Here is a 14107-nt window from a genome sequence, read left to right on the forward strand (position 1 = left end):
AGCCTCCCCTCGCTGCCTCTGTTCCTCTGTAATTTAATGTATCGTCTGTCACATACATGTGATCATCAACATGATAATGCCTTCAGAGATCTGACTGCTACTCGGAGAATCGGGGTCAGGGGAGTCATTTCAGACTGACGGTTAAAGCCTTGTGAGAGTCGTGGAGCCTGAATGCCAATAAAATCATTTTTATCATTTTATACTGTAAAGCTATATATATTTTATTTTTTTTAGAATGAAGCTGTAGCAGAGCAGTGGTGATTTGAAGCCCAGATCTGATAAAAAAAAAAAAAACTGCTGCTTTTCTCAAGAGCTGATGCAAGCCAGAGCTGTGAAATGGCTCACACAGCGTATTGTCACACACACAGGCTGGGTTGTGTTGTGGTTTCCTGCCCAGTGCAGCAGAAACTACTGTACTGATTCATTATGGACAGAAAACCTCAGGATAACAACAGTAACAATGGAGGTCCAGTGAATAGACAGGTCCTTTACACCCTGCTCTGTGTGCAAAGTTTTTTATTTATTTTTTTTTTTAACTTTTTCTATCCAGGGCCAAGGCTTTGTGGCAGCTACATGACAGTTGTGATGTTTCCCCTGCTTTCTACTACACTCTACATCGTTTTCATTCACTTTAAATGAATCTCCTTGAAATATTTTTATTATAACTACCTTTTAACTTTAAGATTCATAACCTTTATTTTTTACTTTTGTATATCTTGACACTTAGACATCACAATCCCAAGGTAGACTTCATTTGTACTGCTCTGAAAAGATGAATATTAATCACCCATACTCCCTGCTGTTCAACCCTAACCCCCTGTGCCGGCACTAGAATGTTGATATAGAGAATACATTGATCTTTACTATGTATAATATGCATTCCTTGTGTATAGTAGCAGAGGAAGAGACAATGTTTCCTCTATTCTTCACAGACGGAGACAAGAGAGAAAAATCCTTTGTTGCATGTAGATATGCACAAAGTTGCATCACGACGGATTAAATATTTCATCCATTTTCAAAGGTTGTGTCTCCACTGACATGCGTGTTTCATGTGTCAGTGATGTGGACTGGTTGGTCAATAGAGCCAATGAAGGCGGCTGAACTGAGACACAGAGGAGAGGGAGGTATAGTGAGGAAACCTAGAAACAACAGTTTGAACTGTCACTAAGGCGGCTGATGAAAATCACACAGCTATAGTTCATCGTCATATAGGGTGATAACATCTCCAGATCCTACTTTGTGGAATGAAATCAACCATGTTTCTCTGGTTTTTATTGCATTAAATAACTCCTGTGAGTCCTTTGTGGTTTAACTCATTTACACACTGGCTGCCATGTTGTTTTGTGAAGCGGCGGGGTCCCAGAACTGATCCCTCCTGATGTCACCCGTCCATCTGTGGATCTGTTCTGTCTAAATAAGATCAACACCGCTCAGCCCTCTGATCTCACAGCTCAGTCTGTCAAACTGCTGACTCTGGGCTTCTTGGAAAAACCGTCTTTGTTCAAGCTCGTTGAAATGAAGCGATCGTACTCCACCGCCTTAGGATTTTACCGTGATGATATGAGATGAAACCAAGTCTTTTGTGTGATTACAAAATGTGTGATATCGAATGAGGCTTCTTGTTCAAGTTTCCTTTATAACGCTGCACCAAAGGTCTGAGCTGTGTGTCTGTGGTCATGACGGCTGGTTCTAGTCTCTGGCCTGATTTTGTGGCATTAAAGGGATATTTCAACATTTTGGCAAATTCCCCTATTGCCATAATCCCTATAGTCTTAGGAGTAGGTTCATTACCTTTAGATAGATGGATACATTTTATTACAGAATCTAAGTCCAGTTAAGAACAAATACAAAAAGACAGAGAAGGAAATGCAATTTGTTTTTAGATCAGTGGGGCAGAGACGTGAGCAACAACTCCAAAATGCTCTCGTGGACAAGTTGTGACCTGCACATTTGCCACGCTACGAAATAATAACGTATATATAACTTTTGAAATCACTCCACCCAGCAGTGTTTTCGGTTTCGGTTACGCATTTTCCTTGAAAACAACTCTGTCTTGTAACGTTCCGTTATTATTTCATAGCTTTGTGATTGTGCAGGTCACAACTTGTCTACAAAAGCGTTTTGGAGTTGTTGGATTGTGTATTTAGTTTGATGAGGGAAACGTGGAAATAAAGTGCAGCTCACTTCTCTGCTCCGCTGATCTAAAAACAGCTTGCACCGACAAGTAAAGCTAATGAATGTACTGCTATAACTATAGGGATTGGCAATTGGTAAATTTAATACAATGTTGAAATATCCCTTTAACATGCTCAGGTGCTCGTTAGCGACGTTTGGTTCCAGACGCTGAGTCATGCCTCTCTCTCTTTTCACCCCAACTCGACACACTGTTGACCTTTGACCTTGTGTTGCAGCTCTTTAATGCCCTTTCTAGAAACAGACATACACACTTAGGCTTTGTTTGGGAGTGACACTCTTGAGGTGTCTGTTTCCTGCTTTAATACCCAAACCACCCCCCTAACCCACGATACCCCCACCCCCACCCCCACCGCCACACACACACACATGTAGGGCTATTGTGTGTGAGGAGGAGGGTCTGAAGGCAATGACTGATGATGGCAAAGAAAGAGGCTCCCTCTCCCTCTGTCTGTTAACACCCATAAACTACCGATCTGTCAGGCGTATGCCATGTGTGTGTGTGAGTGTGTGTGGGTGTGTGTGTGAGACATATTTGCCGGCCGCTGCTCCATCTCAAGGGACGGCAGTTGGAAAGCCTGTGGCTTCTGTCTTGATTGGTCATGGATGCCCCACACACACACACACACAGAGTCATGCTGTGGGTTGTCAGGGTGTTTCAGTGTCCTCGCAGCAGCAGATGTGTCTGAGCGTTGATGAGGCTCCAGCGTCTGGCGCGAAGCAACAAAAGCTCCCGTTTACAGCGAGAAAGCAACAATCTGATAAATAAAGAGCATTAAAAACACATCAGCTGATTGTGTTCAAACAAACACTCAGCGCAAGACACACAAACATACAGAGTGGCAATATGTGACGAGCTGAAGAAACAACAACTTGAATCTGCAGAGTAAGATCATTGTAATGCATCTAGTGCTGCAGCTGTTGCACTTAAAATGTTAAAGGAATATTCCAATATTTTGGCAACTTCGCCTGTTGCCATAACCCCTCCCTTAAGGAGTAGGTTCATTACCTTTAATTGTCGGTGCAAGCTGTTTTTAGATCGGCGGGGCAGAGACGTGAGCTCTGCACGGCACATGGTATTTCCTCCTTTCCCTCATCAAACTCATCAAATACACAATCCAACAACTCCAAAACGCTCTGGTGGACAAGTTGTGACCTGCACATTCACCACACTATGAGATAATAATGGAATGTTAAGAGACGGGGTGGTTTTAGAGGTAAATGCATAGCCGGAACTATATTCAAGACACGGCTGCTCGACTTCAAAATCGCAAGTAGTTCTGAGTATTTGCTTCATGTGTCGTAATGTTTCATACTTTATGCGGTATTATTTCATAGTGTGGAGTTGGAGTTGTTGGATTGTGTATTTAGTTTAATGAGGGAAATTTGTAAATACTGCACAGCTCATGACTCTGCCCCGCCGATCTAAAACCAGCTTGCACCGACAATTAAAGGAAATGACTCCTATAGGGATTATGGTGATGGGCAAATTTGCCAAAATGTTGAACTATCCCTTTAACAGTAAAGAAGAATAAGGCTGGGAGTCTACCTGAGCACTAGTGCGGATGGAGAACATTTAATTCTGGTGTTTTGGAGCCTGGTAGCCTTGTTAACCCAGTGTAGCGTAAACCTGATGGTGTCAAAGGAAAGAGAGGAAGAATGCTCAAAACCAAAGCAGCAGAGAAATCCTGACATGTGGCATATTTCCCATAATGCAACTTTATCGAATCCTTTAATTGTATTTTCTCTAGTATAAACTCATTTCATTCATTTCATCTAATTTGGTTTATGTCCGACTTAAATCCGCTATGTGATCCCTGTGACACACATAAACACACACACACATGCAGCCGTTCTGACAGCGTTTTTCAAGATCTGACAGAAAATGTGATAAGGTGTCAGTCGATAGAAATCCTCATCTGTCTGCGCAACCGCGATCCTGTCACTCACACACATACGCGCGCACACACACAGTATCAGATGGGACTCAGCGTTTATACTTTCAGATCAGGGCGATGACAGCAGAGGTTTCCCCAGAGAGAGAAGCTGAAGGATGGTGGAAGGGAAGGAAAGGAGAGGAAGGGTTGAATCAGGGATGGAGCAAACAAAGGAGGACAGAGGAAGATGGGAGTCAAGGATGAGAGCAGTGTGGTGAATTTCCCATTGGTTGGCTGGACTGACCTGGGTTATGAAGGTCCACATGATGAATTCAGCAGAACACGCTCATCACTCTGCTGCTCTGCTGTTTCTCTACTTTAATCATTGATCTTCTCCTTTCTCTGTCTGTTTCTGGTCAACAAGAAGCACCTTCAGTAACAAAGCCTAGAATCCTAACTCTTATTCAAGCAGGACCTGAGAATCTGCACAATTAAGTTCTGCAGTTCCAAAGTAAAAGCCTTTTGTACCTTTTAGAGTCTAAACAGATTATGCAGGGGACATAATATGCAAATTAATACATATAAATATGCAGAACATCCTGTGCAGGTGCGTGTGTGCAGTGTCTGATGGTCATATGGCAGCTTTTACAGTTCAACTGGTAGCACCTCAAGCTGAGTCTGGTTGTTTCTGCTCTATAAATATACCAAGCTCGAGTTATTGTCCTTATTTACTCAAATTTAATAAAGTAGAGGGAAAAAAAGTCAGTGTTGTCAAATTACAATCATAATGTCTTGAATCAACAACTCAAATAGAAGGATGTGTGACTCACAATGACATTACTAATTAATAAAAAAGATGATGGCCTCTGAAGGCTTTTAATGTGAACAGTTGGAAACAGGAATGGTTGAGAGTGGAGGAGGAGCAGATCACACAGGAAGCCTTCATCACTTTGTTGAGGATTTATTTCAACAGGCAGTGTATGGACAAATCACAGAAAAATATTCATGTTTATAAAACAGTGCACACACACACACACACACACACACACACACACACACACACGTCCTACACCAATTTTCATTTATAAATCCCAATCGGCTCAAAGGTGGCACATGTGCCAGCCTTTCACAATGCCCACATCTGCCTATAAATAGTCAGTGTAACGTTCCCAATTAATTTGTATTCTTGCTGAATGCATAAACACTGAAAGAGAAGGTGAAGCTCTTGTTGAAAACAGGTGCATGGTGGACACAATATGACCTTCACTAAATATCGCCACATATGCAACCTGGTATTTGAAATTAATGTAATCAGAATACACAGGCTGATTTTTCTGCACAATTTTGTCATGGCCGACAAATTTCCATCATTGGGTCAGATTATGAGCATTGAGAAAGACGGAAGCGTGTGTCGTGGTTTGTGTCTCTCGTCCTGTTTAGTCCCAGTTTTATTTTGAAATGCAGCGTCCTGTCTTCCTGTGTGCTCTCTCCTGCGGTCACCTCTGTGTCTGATTGCACCAACTGTGTCTCATTCCCTTGTGTATTTATCCTCAGTCACACTAAAAACTCCTAGATCAAACGTAACTCATAATGGGTTATTTTTCACCCAACTCCTGGGTGAAAAAAAGGAACCAACTAAATTGTGTTATTCTTTTTGACCCACCTTTTGGGTTAAGTACTTGACCCAAAGGTTAGGTGAAATTGACTACAAAGTTGGGTTATTTTAACCCAGCATTTGGGTTAAAATTATAACATACCCACAGTGGGATTCGAACCAATATTCAAGAATACAGGCAAAGTAATAATACAAATTAAAAAAAACAGGCAACCCTAACCCTAACCCCCTAACAGGCAGGCAAACACTGAGTGTGTGATTGTTCATAGTGTTTTATAACCCAGAAAATGGGTTACTCTTTTGAAAAATAACTCATAATTTTAACCCAACACAAGCAACCCAGAAATTGGGTTAAATAAATAACCCAGGAGTTTTCAGTGTGTTTGTGGGTTCCCTTGTTGTCCATGCCCTGCCTTGTGATCTACAGTAGGGTGTTTCCCGAGTGTTCCTGAGTTTCTCCCGTTGGTTTGATAAAACATTTCTCTCTTCAATAGGATGACAGAGCGCTCTGACGCGTTGTTTACACACAGTCAAGGTACACCAGCTCGCTTCATGTATTCAATAATATGTATGCTGAGCTGACTACCTATTCAACATGCTGGTTAACCTCTTGAGTACGAGCGCCCCCTGGCCAGGAGGCAGCCTGAGGTGCGTGCAGTATAGACGATCTCTACACACGCTAGAAAGCTCCAATACTAACAAATAGCATACCAAAATGATGGAGAGAAACTCAGCTAAAAGCACATGCCAAGCATTGCCACCCAAACGCAACACAGCTCAAACCCCAAGCAATTATATGGACATGTAACAAGAACGCAAAAACAACGCTGATCCACTTCTTTGCTTCTTCTCATTTCACCACCTCATGCTAACCGATGCTAACCAAACAAACGACATGTCATATGAAAGCAGAGACTCTGCTGATTACAAAGATGTCTCCCCCATCAATGTGCGACGTAAACTCGGCGAACTAGCAGCCAAAGAGTAGCGAAAATAAACTTCACAGAATCGTAAAGTGTCTTCTTACCTCTGCGGTTTTGTGGTCAAAAGTTATATTCCAGCTCGAAAAAACGCTGCTAGTTTATTAGCTTGTTAGTTTGTCCTGCATAGCAAACACCCTGGCTGTTTAGAAACATACCAAGGGGTGAAGTGAAGTGTGTCCTCTTGACATATACGATCTTTGGGGCTGTCTCTGCGCCGTCATTACTGCGCCGTCACCATAGACTGCGCAAACGGCGCGAAAACGACCCCCGCGAAAACGACCCCCGCGAATCACGGCCAGGAAGTTGCGTTTGTTTGTTTCCTCTACTCGGACTTTCACAACAATGGCAAGCGGAAGAAAAGAGAGATTTTCAGCTGAAGAGGTTCTCCGTATCCTGGATGCAGATAGTGGGGCCAATATTTACCCTGAGGAGTCATCTAGCGACGATGAGGATTTACTCTCACAGCTGGACGGTGATTGTGGCTCTGATGAGTCTGATTCGGATTATATCCCATTGAAGAGGTACGTAGCTATTCTCACTCTTTGTTATGAATTAGGCTACTTATTGAATTTGTGTTAAATCCATCTATCACATTGCCTTATTAACCTTATTGTTTCTGTTATGGTTTTATTTTACCTTATTGTGTTGGTTTAGATTTCATTTTCAAAACTTTATGACAGTGTTTTTTTTTTTTTTTTTTATGATGGTGGTGATGATGACGATTTGACATCTCCTGATTTATATATTTTTCTTCTGGTTTCACAGTGATGATGATGATGATGATGATGATTAGACATCTTCTGAGCCTGCTGGCCCTAAAATTTATTTATTTATTTTTCCTCTGGTTTCACAGTGATGAGTGTCCTTCTGAGCCTGCTGGCCCACCTGCTCATGAAGATGATATGTGTGAAGCAGCTTCATCCACCACTTCTGCTGCACTGACCATCACTCCAATAAGCAGGCGCCGCACATCTGCTCCTGAATGTGTCCCTCCCCCTCAGCAACAGCCTGCCAAATCTACCCGCACCTCTCAGGTGAAGAGGCGGCATGCTTCTGCTCCTTTTCTTCCACCACCTAGCCGTGGTAGGTCTGCCTCCTCTGCTTCAGTGAGAGAGGAAGAGGAGGAGGAAAGATGGAATAGCAAAGAGGAGAGGGACACAAAGCCAAACCCAGTGAGATTCATCCCAGCCAGGATCCCGGGTCCAACATTCGACACCACAGCACCATGGTCTCCTCTGTCACTTTTCCGACTGTTCTTTAACATTTCTGCAGTGCGCACAATAATTAACAACACAAACGCCAATGCTGCGAAGAGACTGCGGGCTGGACTTAAGTTCAAATGGATGCCTCTGACTGACAGCGACTTCTGGATTTTCATGGCCATTATAATTTTCACAGGCCTTGTATCTCTACCTCAAAGATCCGACTACTGGAGAAAGGAATGGCCATATGGGTTTTCTTTCCCAAGCGACAGGATGAAAAGGGATCGTTTCGAAGCAATCATGTTCTCACTACACCTCAGCAATCCAATGGAAGACGAGGAAAACGAGAGAAAACGGAACACTCCTAATCATGATAAGCTATTCAAGATCAAGCCTCTTTACACAGAAATACAGTTTGCATGCCAGGCCCATTTTCAGCCATATCAGAACATTTGCATCGATGAAAGGATGGTGGCATCCAAGGCCCGCAGCAGCATGAAACAATATATGAAAGAAAAGCCGACAAAGTGGGGTTACAAGGTATTCGTGCTTGCAGATTCCCATACAGCATACACTTTCAATTTTTTTGTGTACCAGGGGAAGAGTGAATCCACCACAGGTCAAGGTCTGACCTTCTCCTCTGTCTGGGATCTGCTGCCATTCCACACACTTGGTGGGGGCTACAAACTCTATGTAGACAATTATTACACCAGCCCTGCCCTGTTTGAGGAATTGTTAAAAAAAAAAATTCACTGCTGTGGGACCATCCGGAAAAATCGGGCTGGATTTCCAAAGACGGAGATCAACACCCTGCCTAAAAAGGCTGAGAGGGGTGACATGCGGTGGTTGAGGAGAGGAAGACTTCTGTTTGTCAAGTGGAAGGACACCCAGGAAGTCAACCTCTGCTCAACTGTCCATGAAGCCTTTAGTGGGCAAACAGTGAAGAGGAGGGTGAAAGAAGCTGGTGCATGGAAAACAACAGCTGTGCCTGTTCCCAGTGCTGTCCTGGACTACAACCGCTTCATGGGTGGTGTAGATTTGTCTGACGCACTGATAAAATACTACAGCGTCCACCACAAGTCGATGAAGTGGTACAAGACCTTTTTTTTTCATTTCATTGACATTGCGACCGTCAACAGCTTCATCCTCCACAAGGAGCTCTGCATAAAAAAGAATGAGAAACCATTCACACAGAAGGTCTTTAGGGAGAAGCTGGCTAAAGAAATGCTGAACTTTGGCATCAGCTCCACACCACCACCTCCACATCCACCACCAGTCACCTGCATGCCAATGTTTTATGGTCCTGATGATATTGAAGGTGATGATAAAAGGAAGTACTGCCAGTGGTGCCATGATACTGGGCACAAACGTGTCAAGACCCGCATCTATTGCAGGAGGTGCCAGGTCCCTCTGTGTTTTGTCAAAGACAAAAACTGTTTTGTGGAGTGGCATGATGTGAAAACCAAACCCCATTTCTGTCCCTAGGGGGCAGCACTGAACCAGTGGGTTGTGCACTAATTGTAAATTTATTACTTTGGAGCTGTGACAGCATGTTCATAGACTGGTTTACTTAGTTAGTGTTAGTTGTTTTCTATGTCTGATGACTGTACACTGTACCTGTTTAGTGAAAAAGTGTTTTATTGTTCGTGTTGATATGTGTTAAATGCTTACCAACAGCGCGTGCTTTCTGATGACTATATAATAGTGTATGTGGTGCTGTTCTTTTGTTTATTGTTCTTTATTTCTTATGGTGTGTCTTGTAAGCCTATGAGGGCTGGGCACCTCTTTGGTGTATGACACCGTGAAAACAAAAACAAAAAAAAAACTAGTTGCAGTTGCATACAGAATTACATACATATTGTTATTATAATCCTGTATATATCTGATTTGTATTCTATTCTATATAGATATTTATATATCTATTTATTTTATGCTTAATATCCTTTATTCTAAATTTCTGTGTTTCAGTAAAATATCTGCTCCAGTTGGAGCCAAACTTCATTTCTGTTGTATGGTCTTATTTGAGGTCTTAGTATGATGTCTGTATAGTATAGAGGCCTGAGTGAATTTTCAAAATGAGTCAAAAACAGTTGTATTTGGATGGAATGAATAACCATAGTTCACCATTAGTGAAATATAATTATATAATAATATTTCCTGTCTGGCACCTGAGAATGGTCAAATTCCGCCTGGACATAGGCCTGTGTTAAAACAGATGTAAAATTGCTTAGGTTCATTTTTTTAGCATCTACTTTCACACAGTTAATGATCAGATATCACTTTACAACTTTAAAGATCAATTAGGTTAGTATCCATCATTCAAAGGTAGTTTTCACTCTAAATAATGTGTTTTTTGATTAGGCGGAGATAGAATTTTTACATTTTCTACTGTGTTCCAAATGAATTTATGTTGACACAGTAACACATATCTTGATTCTGACATGTATGTAGAAATCTCACAAGTCTTAGCTTTCTTTTGAGACCAAGTTTATTTATACAGCCTTTGTAGTTGTGAAGATATACTCTATTTAGTTTGAGTAAGTAATTTCGGAAAGGAAGCAGCAAAAATAGGCCTTGTATTGAAGAGGTTAATAATACCAACAACAATAACTGTGATAACAGCCTAATAATATCAGTTGATAATTCCATTTTACAGTAACAGACGACACTGTTCCTACTTATTCTGTTGTACTTCTTTAAGGAGAATTATTTGTCATTGAGGAGTTTGTTTATGGACGAGCTCCCTCAAATAAAGGCACATTCAGCACTTTCCTACCATACACACACAATAGTGATGCATCTGGCTAATATGAAATGTTGACGTACATAGCCTACACACGAGTGAGTGTTTAGATGGATGACCCACAGTTTGTTTCGAAAGTGCCAAACGGCCTCTTCGTCCATATGCACTGTGTATAAACGAGGCCCTGGAGCTTTCCCCACTGAAAACACTTTCACAACGGACAGGTTCTTTTTCACCTCCAGCAGTCGTCTCCCACACACACGCACACACACAGACACACACACACACACACACACATAGACACACAGCAGTCCTGACTTACTGGCTGTTTATTAGCAGTCAGTCAGACATAACACCTCACTGACAATGTGTTGAGGTAAAATCCAACCTGCTGAACTGAGCTCTGTGCTGACCTCAGGCATCACATCATTAAATACACACACATTAACACCGGCGCACACACAAGCTTAGAATTAAACACACAACATTTTACCGAGCCCACACACTTCACATTTTATATGCACTTGAGTGTCGAGCCTTTCCGCACAACGCATCCTGAACAAACGGGGTGGATTAGGTGAAAGTGTGTTGCCGTGTGTGTCGTACTCCTGGTGTGAAGTGCGTCTGTTTGTGCAGTGATGCTGATGAAAGCGTTCTGTCTCGTACTGTAATGAAAACAGATTCCCAGATCTCTGAAACATCGCCCACGTCTCCACACGTGCTTCATGTTCTGTCAGTGTCTGCAGTTGTTGGAGAAAAGACATTGACCTATCACAGCTTAGTGATCAGGGTCAAGGATGGAGACTCCATCATACCTCGCTGGCTATTTAGCTTCTGTCAATCAAAAATGGCGACAGAAAGATGGCAATAAGCACGAAGAGCAACACAATTATATGAGCTGCTGCTGTGTTTACTTGGCTCATATTCAAAATGACAATCAAATTATACTTTTGTCAACATGTTCCAGCCTGATTTTCAGCCTCCTTATATTGAAATACGGTTATTTGTCCCAGAATAGTTTGTCTTCAGTTCAACCCAGCATCCAACATTTCTATACAAACTGTGGCCAAGAATTCAAGTTGAGAAATACAAGTTAAAAGTAACATTTTGAGAGTTTACGGTTGTTTCCTTTAACTTAAATGCAGTTTGATCCTTTGTTTTGTCATGTATTTTCTCTTTGTTTGGTTTCACTGGAACAGGTCACAGCTGACAGCTGTCTTCCAACTACATCGGTTACCATAGAGGTAACCAATACCAGTGCTGACAATTTGTACAAAGCAGCTACAGGCACTGCTGAAGTTAGCCTGAAGCTGTATGCTTTAGCACATCTCAACATTAATTGTCATTAAACCAATTTGCATTAGTTTGCATGTTGGTGTATAACAGAAGGATGCAATGATTCTATGGGAGGTCGTTTGAAAGGTATCCTTCTGTCTTCAGAGCTCTGCTTATTCTGAATTTGACACTGAACCTAAACTACATCAGCTTTGTATGTTTTGGTCCTTATATCATATTTCATAACAATAACTAGTTCATACTTTATACAAGCACAGAATCCTCATCCTCATGTGAAGTTTCAGTCCATTGGGTTTAATATTGTGGGCACCAAAACCTAAAAGTAAAAATTGTGGAGAAATATACTTAAACTCTCTAATGTGAAACAATACAAAACATAATGAAGCATTTTCCCAACTAGGAAACCTTTAGAAACAATTTAAAACAGTCTCATTCACCTTTTCCCATAGTCTCACAGCTATTTTCACACCTCTCAAAGCCAATCAGCATCAGCTCAGAGTGGCTCGACTCCCTTTTCCTCCTCTCATTGGTTACAGCAGATGCTTCGAGCTAGAATGGCAGACTGGGACAGTAACCGATAATGTAAGAGCTTTCTCACTGAAAGAGTCGTATCACCCATCAGGTACGCTCAGCGTTTCCACCCAGGCCTCCTGGAGTGGAATCAGAACAGACCTTTGCAGAGACACCTCTGTTTTGTGGTCAGTCACCTTCAGTCTCAGCCCAAATAGTAATCCAGTTAAAGGGATAGTCCAACATTTTGGCAAATTGGCCCATTGCCATAATCCCTATAGAGTAGGTTTGTTACCTTTGTCGGTGCAAGCTATTTTTAGAACGGTGGAGCAGAGCCGTGAGCTGCTCAGAGCTACACTATGGAGGCTCATGGGATTTCTTGGTTTCCCTCATCAAACTCATCAAATACACAATCCAACAACTCCAAAATGCTCTTGTGGACATGTTGTGACCTGCACATTCAACACGCTATGAGATAATAATGGAACGTTACGAGACAGAGTTGTTTTAGAGGTAAGTTCATGCAAAACATATCCGGCGGGGGCAGTTTTTCGGCAAGCAGTCTCTGAATTTACCTCTAAAACAACTCTGTCTCGTAACGTTCTGTTATTATCTCATAGCGTGGTGAATGTGCAGGTCACAACTTTTCCACCAGAGGGTTTTGGAGTTGTTGGATTGTGTATTTGATGAGTTTGATGAGGGAAACCAAGAAATCCCATTAGCCGTAGCTCTGAGCAGCTCGGGGCTCTTCTCCTCCATTCTAAAAATATCTTGCACCATCAATTAAAGGTAAAGAACCTACTCCTAAAACCAGGGATTATGGCAATGGGCCAATTTGCCAAAATGTTGAACTATCCCTTTAAAAGTCTATAACAAAACAAGTAGGCTACATATCAAATATCCAGAAAGTAGCAACAGCAGCATGTATTCTGATCAGGACTCAAAGTTGAAACTAATTTCAAGTTTTTTCCCGGCAAGAAAATTGATCATTAAGACTCCAAATATGTGGAAAGGAAAATGACTTGAACATTGTGAACTATGATGTTGAACTAGTTCATTTAAATCTGTTTGAACTGAAATTTGAGCTGGAACTGGTGAAGTGTTGCACAACACTATCTGCATATAAACAACGCTTTAGTTCCAAAATGTAAAAAGTTGGTACATTTGCTCCGAACTCATTCAGTATCAACATCACAGCAGGAATAGCAAAGCTAGACGAAGCGAGAGGACAAAAAGAGGAAGAACAGATATGGACTGAACACTGGAATTCTTAATCTATAGCTACACCTACCCTTCAAAATAAAAGCCAATATTTTCACAAGTTAATGTTAATGTTGTACAAATTGCTGACAAGTACATATAATGAAATATAATAAAGATTTTTTATGGCTCTGTTTATGCAGTCGATGCTTAAATTAAGCAAAGTGAGCAATCAATATTTTGTAAAAACATTAAAATATCAATAATGACTTGGAGAACACTGATAATGATGATCAATTATTCCATTCATAAATATATTTGTAAGATGGGTTGTTAATTGGGAGATTTTCTCATCCAAAGAAGTGTCTGATGTCGGACTTTATTATACACTGTGGCAATGTGTGCAAATGATATTAAACAAGCAGCAGCACAAGTGTAAAGTGATTTATTTGCCTTTTTATCTTGTAAAAGAAACACTCAACAGAAAA

General features: G+C 41.4%; 1 protein-coding gene across 1 annotated transcript in view; it reads left to right on the forward strand.

Moving 5' to 3' along the window:
* dcc (DCC netrin 1 receptor) overlaps positions 1 to 14107 on the forward strand; it is a gene marked incomplete at both ends in the record, with an annotated part of 386320 nt that overhangs the window by 67245 nt on the left and 304968 nt on the right. The gene's annotated exons all lie outside the window — the stretch shown is intronic.

Source organism: Trachurus trachurus (genome assembly GCF_905171665.1).
Source record: "Trachurus trachurus genome assembly, chromosome: 12".
Taxonomy (NCBI): Eukaryota; Metazoa; Chordata; class Actinopteri; order Carangiformes; family Carangidae; genus Trachurus; species Trachurus trachurus.